This window comes from Microtus pennsylvanicus, chromosome 7 (genome assembly GCF_037038515.1).
Source record: "Microtus pennsylvanicus isolate mMicPen1 chromosome 7, mMicPen1.hap1, whole genome shotgun sequence".
Taxonomy (NCBI): domain Eukaryota; kingdom Metazoa; phylum Chordata; class Mammalia; order Rodentia; family Cricetidae; genus Microtus; species Microtus pennsylvanicus.
This window is the reverse complement of record NC_134585.1, coordinates 50,032,990-50,049,007: the sequence shown is the minus strand read 5'-3', so window position 1 is coordinate 50,049,007 and position 16,018 is coordinate 50,032,990. Positions and strand designations below refer to the sequence as shown.

The following is a 16,018-nucleotide window of genomic DNA, read 5'->3' as shown; positions in this document are numbered from 1 at the left end:
CCCCTAGGCAGCAGGTCACTGAAACAGTGGGGAGCCATGGTTACTTGGTAGGCACTAGATTCTCACAGTTCTTCTCTGCTGGCTGAGGGTCGAACTCTGTGCCAGGAATAATGGGAAGGAGTCCTCAAGGGAAATCAGCTCTGTCTGAAAACCGTGAATGGTTTTCTTGTATCTCTGAATTTGAATACAAAATTAATTCCTGCTGATCGCACTTTCATTCTCCTGGGTTTTCATTAGGTTCTTGCTCATTCTATGCAGTGAGTAGGACATCAGTACCTGAGGAAGAGATTCAGTGTCAGTGTTGTTTGGAAATGCTGTTTCTTGTCTTTACTTGCTCTTTGTGACCTTAGTTTTTTTTTTTTTTTTAATTATTGTTCATTGTATCTCCACAAGCACCCTTTTAAGCTCAAGAATGAATAAGAAGGAAGGATTTTAAAATCAAGTTGTGTTTTTTAAATGCTAAGGTGAAGGATAAGGCATGCAAATACTATCCAGATAGGCATTTCGTCAGTGCCCACTGGATTTTCTCTCCTTACCTAGGAATGGCCCAAGCAGGTATCCTCTATGCTTCTGCATTCTGTCTACCTCCAAGTCTACTGTGAACATAGCCTTGTTCATTCACCTTGTTTCTCCTCTTCTGATAACTGCTAGGCAGAAAAACAAGAAATGAGCGGCTTTTCCCATGCACTGGTGATCTATTTACTCCTTGCATTTGAAGGTTTGTAGAGTGCCAGGCATTCCCTCAAGGCTCCATCTTTTGTGTATGATAGCTTCAGCTTCTCTGTGTCTATTTTCCTTGAGGATTGCAGGAGGAATGAAGGAGGAGTTAGTGCGTGTTGTTGGCTTAAGATAGGTGTTAAGTAGATGTAACAAAAGGAGCTGTGGGATTGCAGCAAAGGTAAGAATCTCTCTCTGGAACTCAGGGCTACTAAGTCAGGATTGAGCAAGGACACAATTGTCATTAGAAGGGAGAGGCAAGCTCATAGACAGATGTGTAACTATAGATACATGAGAGAGTGAGGGACCCAGATGGAGTGGGCAATGTGTTGAGAGCCCAGACCCAGACCGCCTGGGTTTGCACCCTAACTCTGTGCCCTTGGTAAGCTCATGAAGTGGAGAAAGGAACCAATCGTTTCTAAGGGTTGTTGTAAAGTGCAAATGAGAGAATGAGAAAAAGCTGTTCAGCACCCTGTCTGTTAGTGAGCACACACTCCTAACACACAAAGAGTTTCTCTTACTGTGCTGGTGGTGCTCAGCGGAGAAGGGGTCACCGATTGTTCTACACAAGCCAAGTGGGAAATCATGATGTCTGTACTGTCCAGAACTACCAGTCTAGAGGTATTGCAGAAGGCGGATTACTTAGTGAGGATGGCGGGTCATGGTTGTGCATTTTCCCATTTATTAGGGACTTTGTAAAGAAGTTAAAATTTGTGAGATTCTGGATGAAGTGATGGCAATGGCCATGGAAATGCAAACATAGCTCTCAGATGTCTCAGGAAGTAGGGGTCCTTGGCCGTTGATGTCATGGTGACGGAAGAGTTAAGAATGGCTCTGGGAAATCTGCTTGGGGGAAGCTGTGTGGATAAAGAAAAAGTGCTGAGTTCAAAAGGCCTGACAGGATTAAGGTCAAGGAGGTGTTCTGAGGAGGTGATTTTAGATGGGGGGGGGCGGTGTTGAGAGACTGCAGAGTTGAGTCCACTCACGCTAATGTGGCCTGATAGTGAAAGCTGACGTTGACCTTTACAGGGGTGCCCAGACATAGAGTGCACAGTCTCATTTATTAACTAACTAAACTGTGGACTTCAACACAGCTTTAAGAAGCATGTCCAAAAAAGAATGAGCATACTGAGGAGGGAAATAGGGTTTAAATATTAGGAGCTTTGGGGAAAGAACCTAGCTTTCATTTCTCCTACCAATATGAAATACATGATTCCAATCCTCTGTGCCCTGCTTCCATAAGTTTCTGTGATACCCTGGGAGCTGGAAGGAACTAGAATTATTACAGTATTGATTGAGAAAAAGAGAGGTGATCCTTGGGGAAGAATGCGGGAAGAAACATGTTACTGACAATTGGCTTCATACATCAGGCTCTCAGGGAAGGCTTCTTGAATTGGTGTTGCTTGTCCCAAAGCTCACAGTGGTTTACGGAAAGAAACTGCGCAGTTTCCAAACACTTCCTCAGTTTTCAGTTTCAGCTGCATTTTGGGCTAAGTGTGTGTGCCTGTGTGTTACTAACATCTAAATCTTTGAACAGACTGTTCGTATTGTTTGAACTCTGAGTAACTGGTTCAGTGTCTGCCCTTTGAAGGGTACTTGGAAATAAAATGATTGGGATCAAATGGGTAACCTGGGAACGTGGAATAGAATGTCAAAAGGAGAATGTGAAATCCTTGATATCTGGTTTATTCATTATCACTATTATTGCTATTGTCATTAGTAGTGATTCTTACTAAATATCCAAGGCTGGTTTTGATTGACCTCACACCTCTTTTGTGTTAGAACTGTAGGCCTGTGCCACCATGCCCAGCCAGTCCTAAATTGCCTTCTTCCTATGGGCAGCCATTTAAATTTACTTTAAATAAAAAGAAAAAGAACGAACAAATAAATCTATGAAAAGAGACTGAGAGCTTAAATACCCTATGAACTTGAAAATTTGATTTCAAGCATCATAGTAAAATCCAAAAATTATTTTAATGATTTACAGAGGAAGGCAGCAGGAATGTGTTTTATAGTAAAGCTCTATATAATCATTCAAATGCAGTTTTTTTTTTTGGTTTTTTGAGACAGGGTTTCTCTGTGGTTTTGGAGCCTGTCCTGGAACTACCTCTTGTAGACCAGGCTGGTCTCGAACTCACAGAGATCCGCCTGCCTCTGCCTCCCAAGTGCTGGGATTAAAGGCGTGCGCCACCACCGCCCGGCTTGCAGTTTTCCTAAGAATTAAACATTAAACTTATTTGCAACTTGCTTGGTAACTATAATACTTGGTTCCATAATTTTTCCTTAAAAAGTATGCTCTTTGATGATCTATAGCAATGCGAACCACGTTATGAACAGCAATATTTCCGTTAAATGAGTGAAAATGAGGAGAAAAGACAGAGTCGAGGAGCTTGAGGGAGGAAAACCAACAGCAAGTGCTGTTACGTATCTGGAAGGGCTAGGAGGTGTCAGCATGATGGTAGGTCTTATACACGTCAGAATGCCAGAGGGCAAACACTGAAGGTCTATAGGAAAAGGCTAGTGTGTAGCATTCACCAGCTTCGGATTCATAATTGTATTTATCGTGATGGAGCCAGGTCTTATTGTCCAAAGGGTCATCCCTCTTTATTTTGATTAATGTGTATTCAGGATGCATAAGAATGGAGCTCAATCTGATATGCCAATACATATATACAACCAGAGTGAAAAAAATCTTGCCTCTCTTTATCTATTTCCTCTCCCTCCCCTAGTTATTCTACGTTCAGGCCAACTTTTCTTTTAACTTTCACACATGAAGGGTTATTTAAATTATTTAACTAAATGTAATATACTTCACATAGAGGTAGTTTGTTGTCAGTGATATAATATTTTCTTTTTATTTTAATTTATGACTAATTAATATTTAGTGTGCACAGCATACCACTTCCAATACACTATCTTTTCCCAGTCATCTGTCTACAGGTACCTCGGTTGTTTCCACATTAGAAAATTGTAAATGGTTTGCATCCTTTTTGTGAAAAGGTGGCAAAAGGCAAAATCTTTGAAAGTTATAGGGAATTCAGTAAGAAAACAGCATCAAAAGCATATTCTTAGTACCAACAGCTTGAAATCTCAAAGTCTAAGTGTATTACTTAGAGAAAACCCTTGCTCACCACTGTGGCTTTTGTGAACTTGGATATTTTGCTTTTTAAAGATTGTACAACCTTCTACATGTATATACACAGGTCGTGTTAATGAGTGGAATAAATTTTTGAGATTATTCTACTGAATAGATTTGAATCTTAAGTGACTTTTCTCAGTTATGTTAAATATCTGTTCCTTATCTCTGGTCTCCGCTGAATATGTCTCAAGCAGACCATGAGATTTATATCTCATGTATATCACATAAGACATAGCTGAGAGAAAAACCACTCCACCTTGTACCAGGATTTCTTTCATTGGTTCTATTTTGTTTTGGTTTCAAGGTTGGCTGACTCTACTTAGGTAAATGTCGCATCCACTCATTCCTTCTAGTCAGGAGCTTTTATTATACATTTGCAACACACAGTGAACTGAATATTTTGGGAAATATAGAAGAAGGGGAGTATGTGTTTTCAATCTTTTAGGAATTGTGTGTCAGAAAATTGCCAACCAACTCTTTATGTTTATATAGCATCTACCTCTCTCTCTCTGTCTATATTATCTATATCTGTGTCATCTACCAAATGGTCACAACTGTCCTATGCTAGATGGGGCCCTCTGGATGCCGTCAGAGTTTGATGTTTGCACTTCGTGAATTAGTTTTCTTCCCTAGGATATAATAAAATGAGCCTCACTGTGTGATCTGGGATCCTGTGATTTATACATTTTTTTTTCTTGAGAACAGAGATAGAGCATAGGAAACAGAGCATAGTCGTTCAGAGCACAGTTTGGGAATTAGCCTTATGTCATATCAAATATATGTCACCCACCAGATGTGTGGGTAAATGGCCTTATTTCTCCAAGTCCTCAGTTGTCAAAAGTCTTACATCATTATAGTTTGTTTTAAATTCATTAAAGTCTACGAGATTCTTCGTAATCTTTGGACTCCTTGAAAGGATAAAATCAACAGATGTGTCTAAGGACTTTATTAGAAGAACTACTTAGTCGATCTGCATGAGACTGATAGGAATAACATACACTCTTGTAACTGTGCCAGGGGAGTCTGGATTCTGTAGATCTGGGAGATTCTCACTCTTCTTGAGAAGGTGAAAGATAACAGGACTTTGTGGAAACAGCCATTTGTAGTCCTTCCACAGGGCATTGCTAGTGTTAGGTCTTGGACTGGAGAAGATGTTTCCTGTATAAGTTGCATTTGGGGTGCAGGAAGTGCATCACCAGTGTCTTGATCCATTCCAGTAAGAGTCTCCAGCAAGGAGAAAGGAATTGAACAGTCTTGCCTGGCTCTGATAGAAGAACTGTGGTGAGCTGTGTTCCATTAACACGTTGCTGAGTGGAGAACACAGTTTCCTACTGTAAATGCCCATGCAGAGGAACAATGAGAAATCTTATTTGGCATTCAAGATAGTCCAGACATTCCCACTTACCTCTGCTTCCTATCTGGAGAGTGTATTTAAAGCAGAGAGAAAACTGGGTCTGTGTTGTGTCTGTCGTCTCAGAACTCAGGGGAATTGTGAGTTTTGTGCTAGTAAACATGAAACAAACAAACAAACAAATGAAAAACTTCCAAACAACAACAAAATATAGCAACAGAGATTGTTTTTTGAAGGACCATGAAAGGATTTTAACCTACCAGTCTCTATGAGAGTGTGACTTAAATTCTTGTCACCCAAAATGTCATCTGCATATCCAGGAATTGGATGCTTCCTAAGAGCTGGTTAGAAATGGAGAAACAGCATTGAACGATTGGCTGATCCAGGATCTGCAACTTAAGACAACCTGGGTGCCCATTCATGTTGGTTAAATTGATGGTTCTCTTAAGAAGAGTATGATTCTAAGACTTTTTGCACTGTGTACGGTGATGATCAGAACTTAACAGAACATCTCAGCTGTGTTAAAAGTGTTGCTGGATCCCAGGAACAAGTGTTCTGTGAGCAGAGAGCCCTTTCTCTAGTGTGCTTTATTAGGACAATGGGACAGTAGAGCATCAGGCATCTGAGGAGAACCTTTGTGAAGACCCTTGTGGAGGGCTACAGGAGGAGTCTAGTCACCTCCTCATGGACCCAGGGAAGGAAGAGTGAGTTGCACGGGTGAGCATTTCTTCATATACAATTGTGTTAATGGGGATTATCTACTTATCCAAGGTTGTTTTTCTCCTTGATATCCAAAGTTACACTTTCCTTGTGTTTCCTACTTTGAAAGTGCCACTTGCTTCTAGCACCCCCCTGACCTACATACACACACTTCTAAATGAACAAAATCTAACTTGTTGGAGAAAGAGCAAAGCGTCCAATCCTCCTGGGAGAAAAAAATGAACCCAGTTTGCCAGGAGGCATGTGGGGCTTTACCCAGACTGCCCAGAATTTGCTCTGGAGCTATGCATTTTGACATTTTATATGTGTAGAGACAAATCTATGTGACAGCATAGGCTGGTGAAATATTTTAAAGTGTTAGGAATGGAGAATAATGTTATCAAGGCAGTGAGTTACAGTCCACATTCCTAGAGCAGATTAGTTGGCACCGTTCTCTAAAAATACAAGCAGGCCTGAGACTTGTACAAATACCTCCAAGGGCCTGTGTTATGATCATTTGCTGCTGGCGAGGGATTGCTCAACTAGCCAAAGGATAATCTAGCCTGGGGCTGAGGCTGAGTATAAGATGCTTGTGAATTTGTTCTCTTAGGTTGGGAAGGAATCAGGCACTCTTGCGAAAGAAGATACCTGTTCAAATAAGAAAAGATTTTATTTCAAAATGGGCATACATCCTAACCCTGTCTTTTAAGCTATTTTCTGTTTCCCAAATATGGAGGACCTGAAGAAACCTAGAAGTCAGCAGTTGGCTTAGCCTGGGAACTAGACCAGATAGGCACCTGTAGAAAAAGGACTGGATCCTAGGTGTTCATGAGAAGAGCTATGTCAGCCAAAGCACATAGGAGCTGTTCAAATATGGTAGGAAGCAGAGCAAGAAAGGCGGTGCTTGTCAGCACCCGAGCGCCAGCAGGCAAGAGTATTTCCTATCCTGTTGTGTTGTATTAGCTGCCATTTGTTGTATTAGGAGCGGCGTGCTATGTTCCTGGCACCCGGCCGCCCGCATGGCTAGCTTTACCCGAAATAATTACACGGAAACTGTATTCTTTTAAACACTGCTTGGCCCACTAGCTCTAGCCTCTTACGGGGTAATTCTCATATTTTGCCTAACCCATTTTTAGTAATCTGTGTAGCACCAGTCTTACCAGGAAAGATCTTAACCTGCGTCTGTCTGGAGAGGAAGAATCATGGCGACTCTCTGATTCAGCTTCTTTCTCCCAGCATTCTGTTCTGTTTTCTCCTCCTACCTAAGGGTTGGCCTATCAAATGGGCCTAGGCAGTTTCTTTATTAATAAGAAATCACTCCCACATCAGCCATTGGTCAAGGCTTTGCCAATGAAGACAGACATTGGAGGACCCAGAGTTGGTGACTATGAGGGCAGAGGAGGGCAACAACTTGTTCCAGAAAAAACATCTGGAAAAAACTTAGCTTACAAATGCTGATATGCAAAGGTGGCAGGTATGGATTCTTTAAATTTATTTTTAAAATACTTGTTTTTGCCTCCCTCCCTGGATAACAGTCTATCAGTGGTTATTATAGCCATAATTTAGCAGGCACAACATGAACCACGGGTACAGCATCTGTCTACTGTCTCACTCTAGGGCACAGTAAGTTTCCTTTGGAGTCACATTGTTGCTGTTTCTTGAGGGTCAGAAATACCTAACTAATTCTGAAGGTTGCGGACTTTTTTCTTTGCCGTCACAGTCAAGTGACAGGAGAGGGAAAGGAGGGGATGATGGAGTACATTCAGCAGTTCATCGTCTGGGCTTCATTTAACAAGACTCTTAGTTAACAGTTTATCGATCAATACAAGTAATTTCCAAGTAGAAGAAAATCATCTTTATCAGCCAGGCTGCTGCTTCAGTGTCTTACAGAGAATTTCAGATTAACTTCTAAGGGGCAAAATGGCTAGAATTATAGGTGAAACTGTGCTTTTCCAGATTCCCCACTGGTTTTTCTTCTGGTGACAAATATAGATTAGAATTATGGGAAATAAGAGTTAGTGAGCCCCAGATAACAGCCTATGTTATACTGATTTCAGTGAGTACATATGGGCATGGTGCAATCTCATTACGGTGGGGACACAATTAAAGGTTGGATAAAAGGTTAACACTCAGGGTGCTCACCAAGTAGAAAATTTCTCCAAGGAAAATATTAGCATCTCCCAGTTCATCACTTGCTGTGGTTAAGCCTGTTGCAGATGTCTGCAAACCATGGCCCTTGGGCCAAATCTGGCTCACTGCCTGTTTTCAGAAATGAAATTGTCTTGGCACACAAACATTCATTTTTACATTGTCCATAGATGCTTGCGCTTTTGAATAGCTGAGAGACAATGTTTTTAATGCATCAACCTTTATCTCAGATTTAACAAAATCTGTACTTTGGTACTTTATATAAAATATTTTCCAAAATCTTCTTTCCTGTCTTAAAAACCCAGGGGGACAGTCTTTGCTCTCCATCAGAAAACCAAGGCATAGAGAGGTGATACGGTCTGCTCATGGCCGAGCTGGGTTTCCTTCCCCCCAGTCAGCCTCCAGCACCTGTGCTCTGGTCTGTGGTTGACAGATTTGCTCTGCATTCAGATTTTCTTCTTTTTGTTTTCTTGCTTTAACATCTTCATCTGTAGCCCTGACAATAATTTCCTCTCTGTGCAATAGTTAAAAACGCACTGGAGGACTAAGTGAGCCTAATGAGCGGTTTGCCATTCTGTTCAAGATCCTATACACTGAGCTCTAACTTTTATAGGATAAGCAATCAGTGGTATGGGGCTGCAGTCACAGTTGAGAAGGAATTCAGGCAGGCAGCGTCTATTGAGGGCTTTCTTTAGAGGAGGCAGGCACAAAACAGTGTGTGCTTCTTATATGTGGAGAGGCCACGGTGTGGCTGAACAAAACACGAGTGAGTAGAAGGCTGCATTACATCACCAAAGGTGCTATGATTGCCATTACCAAGGGATCTGTAAGAATATAAAGGGATTGTTTTTGAACCACATGGTGTCTGGAGGATATGGATCTAGAGATAATCTTAAAAGAGAAAGTCTCAGGTAAGAGTTGTTCAGAAATAGTCTTTGGGAGAGTCTTAAAACAAGAGAGTTTTGTGAGGATGAGCATACCACATATTTGAGAATAGTATTTCCAGAGTACTTCCAAGTTGGGTAGTATCCAAGGAAAGGGGTCAAAAGTCTTTGAACATCATGCCGCTGAGGCCAAGAGCTTCCGTTGTTTTTAGTTGGTGTGGTAACACATGAGTTTTTAGTGCATGTAAGTTATTTTTAGATTTCCATTTTAGATGATAGACACACTGGTCCTTGCTCTGGCCCAAGTATGGCCCTATATCAGAATTACCTGCAATGGTTATTTAACATGTGAATAGGCTGGGCCCATTCCACAGTCCATGGACCGGTATCTGTGTGTCTATATTCAAGTGAATGTCCTTGCTAATTCTCATACAGTCTATGTTTAGAAACTTATGTCAAGTAAAGGCTGATGAAGGCCCAAAGAGTGGTGCCTGTTCTGTAGAAGAAGGATCGTTACAAATTAGAACTACATCAGAAGTAAAAATGAGCAAGTGTTGGTATTGCGTTGATGCCTGGTTATCAAAAGGATACCATTAATAGGAGGCGGCGGAGGGGAAGAGACAGAAATCTTTAATAAATAAATAAATTAAAATAAGGACACTATTTGTTACTTAAAAACTCCAGGCTTAGGTTGTTGACAAGAAGTAGAATTTCTCCTGCCATTCCGAACCTTGCCTATTTCAACTCATGGGCTCACCCGAGAGCGTCCCTTCTGTTCATGCTTTAATGAAACCTGCCAGTCAGCTTGGAAACAAATGCCCGGCTTATTTCCCCAGGATTCAAAACTCTGCCCAGAACAGTAGGATGCAATGTGGATTTATACACATTTGCAGTCAGGAATCTGATCCACGAGATGGCCTGTTGATGAAACTGATTGAGCAAATGCGAGACGGCGTCTGGCACAGGGCAATTCAGTTTAATTAAGAAATCTGTTCTGTGGGCAGACTGTCCACTAGAGAGCCAATGAAGATCTGTTCAGGAACCACTGTCATAGAGATGCCCTCTCCATGGGAAAGTATTATTTGACTAAATTTTCCCCCAAAAATCGCCCTACACATTTGTTGTTTAAATGAAAGCCCTAGACTTCACACTGCCACAAGTTCACTGTCGTTGAAAGTGGGACAAGTGGTCCCCCATATGTGTTCAAAGACTAAGCACAGGAGAACAGCCCCGAGCTTGTCCTAACTCCAGCACAGTCTTAAGCAACATTGCATATTGGAAGAACCATTGCTGAAGCTTTCATCAGAAGTAGTTTTGGCTCCTGGTTAGTTACATCACCTTGGCTCCAGTAGCAACTGGCTTGTAAAATTGAGTATAAGACTTGAATCTGTTCTTCAGGGCACTTATTCTTTGACAAGAATGACTGTGTTCGAGAATGGAGAGAGTTTGCTTTCAAGAAGGAAATTTGGTTTCTTCAGACTCCAAGAGAATAAATTGGACTTCTGAGCATAGGTAGATGTGTAAGAACTGGCCCCAGAGAGGCATGACCAGAAAGAAGCTGGAGAACCCAGTGGATCCATTGGCGTATCAGAACATCCAATAGTTCAAGTGACCAGGGAGGAGGTTTTAAACCAATCTGTAGTTGACTCCAGGAAGGGTGAATGGTCAATGATTGGAAGACAAGGAAATGTCGCGGGATGAAAGTGGCATAGAGAGACAAGGGACCTGGCGTGCACCTGTGGTCAGCAGAAGAATCTAAAAGGGTTAGGATCAAAGGCACCTTGGGATTAGAGTCCACTAGAGTCTACAAGACCGTACAAAAGTCTGCAATCTTGTGGGCAAGGGGGAGTTCTGAGAGAAGCTGTCTGTGCGAAGTGATCTCACACAGTTCTTATCCTTTCGGTATATAGATCAGCCATGTAGGACTGTGCTTAATTTTGTGCTTTTGCTGAAGCCCAATTTTTGCTTCACTATAAGGAGGCTAATCAACTTGCCCATTGATAAAGGCGCAACCAAAATGCTTATTCCTTGTATCTGCTGAGAAGGCAGGTTACAAATGCAAAGGTTTTGGTTTCCCTCTTTTATCCTAGTTATCCTGCTAGGATAAAGAAATTAATAAACAGTGTAAAAAATGGCATGACCTAGCAGCATCGAAGCCCATTATTTTATTGTAATACAGTGAGAGAGGAAGTGAGTGTTAGAAACCCACCCTTCTATGCCAGCAATGCTCAGCCCTGACTAGTGAATAGAAACCCCAGTTTTTCCCTCTTTCTTTTTTTCTTTCTTTCTTTCTTTCTTTCTTTCTTTCTTTCTTTCTTTCTTTCCTCCTTTTTATCAGTCTAGTCTTGTGAAAGCTCATTTGAAAAGTGTTGGGCTGTGTGTTTATCTGGGGCAGCTTCAGGCCACATCTGGAATATGACTAGCTTCTATGCAGATGTGAACATGGATTAGTGAAAATGTGTTTTGTGACTGGAAATGCAGTGTGGCTTCATGGAGGTAGAAATGTCCTCCTAAGACATCTTCTCCCACCTTAAAGACTGAAGCATTTGCTATCAAAGCAGCTCAGCCTATCTATTTTGAGCGTGGAGAGCCTTTATCCCTGCAACTCAACACAACAGCTTTTTTTTTAAACCTATAAATTGGAGCAAAAGTGATGACCTTAATTTTAGAGGTAACTCTTAGGTGAAGAAGAAAGTCACTGTGCTTGGCTGGGGTGAGAGGAAAGAGGGATTTTGGAGTGTGGGAACACACCCAAGTGCCTTATAAATTTTGATGGTATTATAAACACAAACAAGATGAATGAGAATGGCCCTGCAGGGACCGTGAAATTGGCCAGTTGGGAAATGACTAATGCAAGGACCCGGACCTCGGTGACAGGCAGGTTAGTGAACGCCCCACAGTGAGTGTAAGCAATAGAGTGCACAACTCACCTATGTAAGTCCCTTAACTGCTCACAATTAGAAAGAATGGGGCACATTTTAAAACAATGACATGTGAAATGAAAGAGCATTTAGGGAGAATTTGTCCAAAAGGCCAAACGTGATCACTGTCTGCTGATTTCACTTTTAGTAGGAGAAAGAATTCTTAACAATGAGATAACACTTTGGCAAGTGAAATGCATTCTGGTCCAAATGAAACTTCCTTAGGATTCCCTGGCAGCTGGAAACCCCAAAGAGCGTTACAGTTAAAATGAAGGCTAGACTGTGGTTGGTATGTAAAATAAATGAAAAATTATAATAATAATAAAAAACGATCACTAAAAAGTGAAGACTAGACAGAGGTCTTCAAGTCAAGTTCACTACTGCGTGGGGGCTGATCATGTATTTAGCCCTGCCAAAATTTGACTTGACTGAACATAGAAGATATCTGGCAGGCAGGTAAGAGAGAAGACTAATTTAAAGATGCAATTCATGCTCCAGTTTAAAATGCAGAGTCTTTCTTTCCATAAAGGCTTAGAGTATGAGTAGCGATGCTTGCCTACCTCCACATACCCCACATGGACTTGCCTTGAGTGTTATCACCATGAGTGACCTCTTCTGGTTTTGAAGTCTGAGAAGAGCTTCATTTCCAAGTTTGTTAAAGAAGCGAGTTATGTACCTTTGCTTCAATAGGCATGTAAACCCCAGGAGAGTTGCCATTTTCCTTAGATTTATTGTAGATATTAAAAGATTGTCTGGGGCTGGTGAGATGGCTCAGAGGATAGTGACGTCCTGCACCAAGACTGCTCAGCTGAGTCTAAGTCCTGGGACCCCCATGGTGGAAGGAGAGAACTGACTCAGGCAAGTTTCCCTCTGCCCTCTACTTGCATGCCGTGGGACGTCTGTGAATCCCCTGCCCCCAAAGCACACAAAATAAACAACTAAAATGTAAGACTCTAAAGAAAGCGACAGTCTGTCTGTATGTACACATGACTTTTTTCTGGTTTATTTAATGGGTTTTCTAAGACTTTCATGGAACTTCTTAAACATGCATGAAAGAGGACACACCGTGTGATGACATATTTCATGTTCATATTTCATATTCATATTTTATATTCATTTTCTAGCCTCAGCAATAGCCAACTGCATACAACCCTTCTTCCTTCATAAGCCTGGCTAGATGACAAATAGACAGGAATTTCCCAGGGAGGAAACAAACCAAAGCACCATGAACTTTGAGAAACAGACACTAGATGCATTCATCCATTTTTTTCTTCCTCATCTCCTCAAATTTAAAAATAATTTCTAAACTAGATTGATTTATTTGTGTGTTTCAAGGTAGGGAAACACATTGCCATAGCATGCATGTGGAGGTCAGAGTTTGTTCTCTCCTTCCTGTAAGCAGGTCTCTGGGATGGGACTCAGATTGTCAGCCCAGCGCCTTCACCTGCTGAATCTGGCAAAGGTTGGCTCTCTTTCTCAGATTTTGAGGAGCTTAACAACATAGCATAATAAAGATCCAATTTTTGAGAACAATATTTCTCAAAACATAACGCCCTGCAGCTAAGTCCTGCAGTTCCCACAGAAGGAAAGCATTCTAATCTTCAAACACGTCATGCAAAGTGTAGATAAGATGGCCTCCATTTTGAAGAGTGGGCCTATTCATGGTCTCCTCATAGGAATTTATCCACTTCTGAATGTAATTGATTCTGGAAATCCTTCTCACTTGTCATAGGGAAGACATTTAAAGAGATAATGTTTCTAACACTGATAAGACACTCACTGTGTGTTAAATTCAATATTAAATCCTCTTATAAGGGTTAATTGCTTCATTTAATCCTCACTTAGGTAGTCAAGTTCATTGGGGTTTGCTATGAACATATCATCATATCATGCCATTTCAGAAGAGGAAATGGAAACTCAGAAAATGCTTCCATAGTACATGAAATTGTGCAGGGTTTTCTGGGGCTGTGTGACACTCCCTGAACCTGAGTTTTGAAGCACCACAATGCCCACGACAGGACAAATAACAGCAGCTGGTGACCTGAGGGGCTTTTGGTGGTTCTGACATAATTTGGGTTCCTTGTAGTGACAAGGTACAATAAGAAACACCAGGCAAGGGCCACTAGGATTTTGTTTAACAGTAATGTTTTCAGTTTCCATCGTACCGTGTGCTCTTGTTAGAGCTCCCTGTTTTAACTAAACTTTCTGATGCCTTGTGAAAGGGGGAGGAAGGATGGACTTTTTTCTGGTCAGCAACTAAGGAAGAGAATGTGCAGGTCTCACACAAGGTCACAAGCACATCTTGGGACTGGAATTAGAAACTTTTATGTCCAGAACAAGTTTCTTTTGATGCATGGTAAATATTGCTTTCACAAATAGAATGCATCCCCAGACCTGTATTGTTCTAGTTGATATAACTGGGAAGGCTGAGGGATAGAACATGGGGATGTCACCTTTACCCAGATCCACTGGACAGAGGTAAATGTTCTCCTGGGAATGCTTTCCTCAGAATCTTTTAGTGGCAGGAGTTCAAACTTTCATTAGCATTTAAGGAAACCTGGGGCTGAGGTAAGAATGGCCATAGCATCTGTTTACTCATCCGGGCTATGGAGACCCGCTGATGCTCACTGGGATACCTACCCCTGCCGTGCTCTGATAACTCTGGTCCTTGTCTCATCATGGCATAGCCTCTGCAGAATTTGCCAGTGGTTCATTAGTAAACTTACCCATAATGTTTATGAAGAGGCCAGAATAGAATCATGGAAGAGACATCTCACCCATATCATTCTCTCTTCAAGGTCAAAGGGTTGCCTCCTAGATAACATGTCAGTTATATTATCTAATGAGTACAAACTTATGCAAAAGCTTATACTATACAGTTCTGTTCAATGCATCAAGGGAAGCAGGACAGTTAGTTGTATAATGGTCACAGAGAATTAAGCACCAACATTTAGCAGAGCTTTTGCAAAAACGGGACTTTTATTCTGGCTGCGCTACACTTGCATGGAGATAAGGAACATTTGGCTAGATGACTGCTAAGAATGAGCACTATCAGTTCATTCAAGTAGGTCAAGGTAAGCAAATGTGATTTTTTTCACATGCTATAATTACCAAGGATAATTCAGTTAGCTTTAGTGTTGCATGTATCTGGGCCATAAAATTATGTAATAAGCAATCATTCATTGCAGGTGATTAAAAGGGACTGTCTCTAGGTAGATAAAAAGGAAAGCTAGAGGGTGAAGCATCTTGATCTCCTTACTTATTATATCCACTCTCATAATTACGAGGGGTGTAAACTTATAGCCTGCTGTTAAAAAGACAGTGCCACCAAAATTCAGCAGACAGCACTGATATTGCTGTCAGCTCTCCAGCGTCAGGGAGTTGCTTCTTATGCTTCTATAGTGAGTTCTTAGGAGAATAATGCTGTGAGCCTTAGTGTGCTTATTTGAAAACTGGGATATAGCCCTTAAATTATTTTTTTTGTTGATCAAATAATTTAACATATGGACCATCTCCTTAGACTGACGAATAGCACAGCAAGACAGCAATAGAGCTGGAGAGGACACCACGAGGCCTGGCTTTCCTTCTAGAACTCCTGGAAGCTAACAGATGTTTCATAAAATATTCCCCCACCAATGGCTGTTGTTCTACTGTAATGTTACTGAGGGAACCTTAGAGCATAGCATAAGTGGGGAATATGCCGAGGGTTATTTCAGATGGATTTTTTTCCTGTTTTTTATTTCAAATTTTTTATTTTACATACCAACCACCATTTCCCCTTCGTCCTCTTTCCATTTCCTCCCCCAACTTCTTGTCTATTGGCTCTCTTCCCAGTCCACTCTCAGGAAGTGTAAGGCCTCCTATGGGGAGACAGAAGCCTGGCATATCATTGAGGTACGACCAAGTTCCTCCTGCCTTGCATCCAGGTTGAGCAATGCATCCTGCCATAGGGAATGGGTTTCAAAAAGCCAGCTAATAGGCCTGGAACAGATCCTGGTCCCCCTGCTAGGGCCTCACAAATGGACCAAGTTACACAACTGTCACCCACATGCAGAGGGCCTAGGTCTGTCCCATGCAGGCTCCCTAGCTGTCTGGTCGAGAGTCCCATGAGCTCGGGTCAGATTTCTCTGGCTTTCCCCATCATGATCTTGACACTGCC

At 41.6% G+C, this 16,018-nt stretch overlaps 1 protein-coding gene across 1 annotated transcript in view; it reads left to right on the top strand.

Moving 5' to 3' along the window:
- The window catches only part of Opn5 (opsin 5), a 49,445-nt gene that overhangs the window by 30,150 nt on the left and 3,277 nt on the right, over positions 1–16,018 (top strand). The gene's annotated exons all lie outside the window — the stretch shown is intronic.